This window comes from Dendronephthya gigantea, unplaced genomic scaffold (genome assembly GCF_004324835.1).
Source record: "Dendronephthya gigantea isolate DGI-Jeju-01 unplaced genomic scaffold, DenGig_1.0 000019F, whole genome shotgun sequence".
Lineage (NCBI taxonomy): Eukaryota > Metazoa > Cnidaria > Anthozoa > Malacalcyonacea > Nephtheidae > Dendronephthya > Dendronephthya gigantea.
In genome coordinates, this window is record NW_021163029.1 from 2,215,185 (window position 1) to 2,220,619 (window position 5,435).

Below are 5,435 nucleotides of genomic sequence, written 5' to 3' on the forward strand. Positions count from 1 at the left end.
TGAAATTGATGGACGTGCTTTATCGTTAATGGCAATCAAAAGACCATTGTTTGAAAATGGTAATATCTTCGCGTGGTATGGAATAAAGTCAAAGGTTAAAGAAGATGTTTACTTCAAAGAGACACCGGATGATTTACACAATTCTCGTAAGTATGACATGGTCTAGAACCATTCAGTTTTATATTAATCTTACAACTGTAATTGATTAAAGAGACCATTCATCTTGACAGAGTATTTTGACAGTCATATAAAACAACAAAAACTCCCTAAATAATAGACTTTTTAAAAAGAATTTCTACGTTTCGACTATATTTACCATAGTAAAAGTTTTTTTTATTCTTCATCTAATTCGATATAGTTTAATCGATACGTAAAAATTAATTTTTTTCAAAATGTTTACTTTTTACGAAATTTCTTCTGTTCTTATTTTGGTAATCTTAGTAATCTTATTTTATATTTTGGTAATCTTTTGTAATCTTAATTATCTTATGATAAACAGTTAAAAAGTTTAATTTGATTAAGATTTCAATACCTAGCATTAAGTTGACCAAATTTCGAAGAGAATGTTTCAGTTGATCCTGTCACACAAATAACAACATTCAAACCTTTTCCTGTATGAATACTCTAGCATGCATTTTGTAATTCCTGACGACTGAGAAAGTATTTAGTAAAAATTGTTTGGGATAATTTTTGTATTCGGTTTTATTTTCTCTCAATTCTGTCGATAATTAATCTTGTCAGCTGACGCTTTGTGATTGTTTTCTCTCGCCAGGAGCAGAGTTGGTGTATCAGATGAGTTTTCCTGAAGCTTCGGTGAAAAACTATGTCAAAATAGAAAAGGTCGTTAGCTACAATTTAACGGAAGTTTCCTCCTGTTTTTGGGCGAAATTTTTGAAAACCAAGTGTGCCATATTTGGCTACTCAAGTCTCAACTACAATGTAGAAATTCAAGCTTTTTTGTATGATTCCTTGGTGTTGGAGCTTGAAATTAAGAACATTTATTCAGATAACGGGTTTGTATACAATATGAAATTTTGGCGTCCCGGTCTAAACTTAAAATAATAAATTCTTGATGCAGTAAACTTTCTGATGTCAGACAAATCTTGCTTAGGCTCACCCCGAAAAGCGAGAATATTTATTTAACACGTGACCAGCAGGGGGCGATAGCTGCATGATTGACCTTTTTAGCTCCTCTTACCACTAAGTTTATTTTTCTCATCAGTGAGAGTTTTTCCTGCATAAATTTGTAAGACAACAGCACAGGGACTCCATTGACTAGTTTTACACATTTTAGACCCAAGATTTCTGCCTATGACTCGTGGCATTTTTATTGCCTCCAGTGGAGAAGCTTTGATGGTTTAATGGAGATTTATCAAGATGGGAAAAAGATTGGAACAAAATACAGAGCAAAAAATCACACTATACTTTCCAACGGTGTCGTTGTACTTGGTCAGGAACTGGATTCCTATGGCGGGGGTTTTGATCAGAATCAAGCGTTCAACGGGAGCCTTGCAGGGTTGAATCTCTGGAGTCAATTCTTGACAACCAATGTTATTCAGGGAATGGCATCTGGGGTTTTGAATGTTAACGGAAATCTTCTTCAATGGAGGGATTTCAGAGATCATGTTGTTGGTGACATAGTTATACAGAATGGATCTGAGGTAGAAATTCCAGGTATGTTGTAATAATTATGATACACATATAATTTACATCATATTACCAAAATTTTTCAACAGAATTAGAAAATTGTAGGTAGCAGGTTATGTCGCAGAAAAGCAAAGTTAAAAATTTTTTTTTTAAGTGATCGAAAAATAATATTCGACGTTTAGTGTTTGGGGATTTAATTTTTTTGCTGTTTTGAAGGTTTAGCTATAGTGAAGTATTAACGTCTATATATGACAATAACTGCATGCAACGCCTGCAGCAGGTAAACGGTGATTTAATTTCACCTTTACGACTGTGTTTGTTTCCGCAAAATGTGAAACATCAACTATTATATTGATGTCTGGCTAGCTAAGGAATAAAATTGCTTGATTTGCTTCGTTTATTGAAATGGCGAGGGGTTGCTGCATGCATGCATTTCTAGTAGTTTACTAAATATTTCAAAATAGTCCACTTTTTTCTGATACACCCTGGACAGAAATAAAAAACGAACTGTGTTTAGCTTGTCCATGTTCGTCCATGCAGACGACGATAGCATAAATCGGGCCAATGACAATTGCTTCAGTAATTATAGGCCTATAGGGTGATCTCGGCTTTTTATCAACTGCATGAATTGCGACAAGAACGTTCTCGTTTGGTTGTAACTTGCCACAGATTGTCAAACTTGCATGCCATCTACGTTTGTCAAATAGAGAAAAGTTTAATTTTATGTTTCAGAGTATTGAGTACAGAATCTCCGAGATGAATGGTGTGAAAGAAACATCTCTAAAGCGTTTACTTATGCAAGATTTATCCGTGGGCGGGACACGGATGGCTACAGGTGGAGATGTGTCGAGGCAGCGGCCATGTTGGATGAGAATATGTGTTACGATATCACTAACAATTTAACCTTGTACTATACCAAGGACACGAAGAAAGAACTTTTGGGGATTAATTGAAAAATATTTCACTCCTGTCACATTGTTATTATTGCATCGTCAAACTAAAATAGAAATATTTGAGTAAGAAACAATGTCATGCAACTTACAATGACAATGTCAGTTATGCATGTCACTAGTCTATATATACGTACTATAACATATAGCTGGTAACGTAGTATTTTAGATATACGTCATTACACATTGTTGAGACTATAAATAATTAGTATAAAATTACTAATAGGCTATCACTTTTCCTGCGTTCTGATTGGCTACGCTACTAGTAGGCTATTAGTGATAGCCTACTAGTAGCAAAATTCAAAACAATGGCGGAAAATTCGCGTTTTAAAATTCAATTTTAAAATTTAAAATTCAATTTTAATACTTTTGTGTATTTTTGTATTGTGTTTCCTAGTTGTAAATTAATGTTATAGTTTATACTAAAACAATTAGACAACTCGGCCTCGTTGTCTATGAGCAAATAGTCAACTCGGCTTCGCCTCGTTGACTAATTGTTAATTGTTTGATTTGATTGTGTTCGCTATAAGCCAGAAACCACGCAAACAATTAATCTACTTTTCAGTTTCAGCAACAGTACCTTAGCTTAATCGCTGTAGAAATATGTCGCTGGTAGTATAATAAATAAATATTATATAGCTCAGCGTTTAATCAGCATGCATGCACTGGTAAACTGTAAACAGTGGATCAACTGTAATTCAGTAAACAGTACATTTTGTACGCTGTAATTCTGTAAACATGCACTTTATCAATTTTTTTAATCAAATTAAGTTCAGCAATGGTCTAAAACAAACAAGAAAACCTTTCGACGTTTCGATCCAAGGATCCCGATAAACAACAATATTAAAATTTGCCAGCACTTTACTATTTAACAAAATTGAACCGTTGTTCAATTATAGAACCACTGTTCAGTTATATAGATACACTCGGTATGACGTGATTTTTAATAAGTACAAAAACTGAGTGGCCACGCTCCGCCGATATGTGCAAGTACTTTGGGTTTAAGGTTAGTGTATGGCTTCTATAGCAGAAAAATGAGTAGGCCAGTTGACCAGTGACTGCACGCAGTAGCCGTAGCTTTCCAGCATGACGATTTGTCCGGCTACGCTAATATTCTGCTATTATTTTATTATTCTTTGCTATAATTAACAAATAGATGCTTTAATTTCAACAGAGTTGCAAAAAGAGTTCAACCTTCCTCAGTCCTTTAATTTTTCAAAACTTTCCAAGTTTTGAAAACCTTCCTCAAAATGACGTTACGTCACTGAGTCAAGTGGCAACCAGCATAAAGAAATATTTGGTTTTTTGGTACATGCATGTGATCAATTAGAGTGTTCAACTTTGAACCTTCCTCACAAACCTCATTCAAAGCAAACCTTCCTCCGGGTGTTACCTGCGTACCTGCAGCTTTTTTGCAACTTTGAATTTCAACCTGAGTCTAAAGCCTGGTTCACACAAGTGAAATGAGCACAAGTATAATTAAGGAAAGACAAAAGGCATGCACAACAAAGAAGTACAATGAAGCGTGCGACATAAAGCATCGACATAAGCACAAGAATAAGCATAAAGGCGGATTTCCGCTTACAGCGAAATCGTTCGCTAGCGAAATATTTGCATATTTTCAAGTCAAGTCGAACTAATTTATTTATTCTGTAAAATTCAAAAGAAAACATTCAGATATTTCGCCAGCGAACGATTTCGCTGTAAGTGGAAATCCGCCTTAAGCAAGGCTGGAAAAAAGACATTTGAAAAAAAATTAGAATTCCTTTGGCTTTGTCTTTTTTACCCTTAGAAGAAAAGATTTCTTTTGTATTTCTGCTTTTGCTTATTTTACTCGTGTGAACCATGATTAAAAGGCTTGCATAATTTATTAAGATTTCACCCGTCGAAAAACTATGCATGCTGTTACTATAGTATTCGTTCGAGATAACAACTCACAGTAACTAGACTCCTTATCCTGAAAAATATATCTTAGAATGCGTCAATTTAAAGATTCCAATTTTTCGATGTTCCTTATTCCTAAAAAATGCCAAATCAGTGAGCAATAGCGAAAATGCGGCAAAATAAATACTTTATAAAGTCGCTATTTAAGTTTCTTGCTAAAAAGTCTTCCAAACCTCTTTAATTAACACACACGGAACTGACTGTTAACCTTTTCACAAAATGTTTTTAATATTACCAAGGACCATCGCTTGATGTTTTTCAGGATTCACAATCATACCATTATTGCTGTACCAGTGTATTTATTATAATATTCAGTTCATATTCAGCTTTCTCTCCAGAACTGCAGGTTCACGATCAGAGTTGTATAACTGCATGTTCGCGTCATCTGCATATTAAAGCATTAAGTGTTCCAAGGCTTATATTGTAAAACAAGTCATTGATGTGAACATTAAATAACATTGGCCCCAGGACGCTACCTTGTGGAACTCCCCTAGTTACCAATTCCCAACTTGAATATGTGTCGCCAACTTTCACACGTTGCATACGACCAGAAAGATAGCTTCTTAATAGACTTAGGAAGCCATTGTTTACGCAAGCCAAGCGTAAACAATTAAATGCCGCTACACGACCCTTATCAGGGGCACTAAAAAGTATAACCAGAAGAAAGACGCGTATAATTATTCTGATATATACAACGGCATAAGATAACGCAAAGTGGCGCCAGGAAAAAACTTAATAAGTGAATAAGGTAAAACCTACGGTTTAATAATCGGACAGCGAGCCAGAACGAGAAGCACAAGGGCCACTAGAGTAATTGCCAGCTTAAATATAATTTAGCAATCAAGGAGATCCCCGAAGCGACATAAACCATGAAAACAACTAACCTGTACAGGC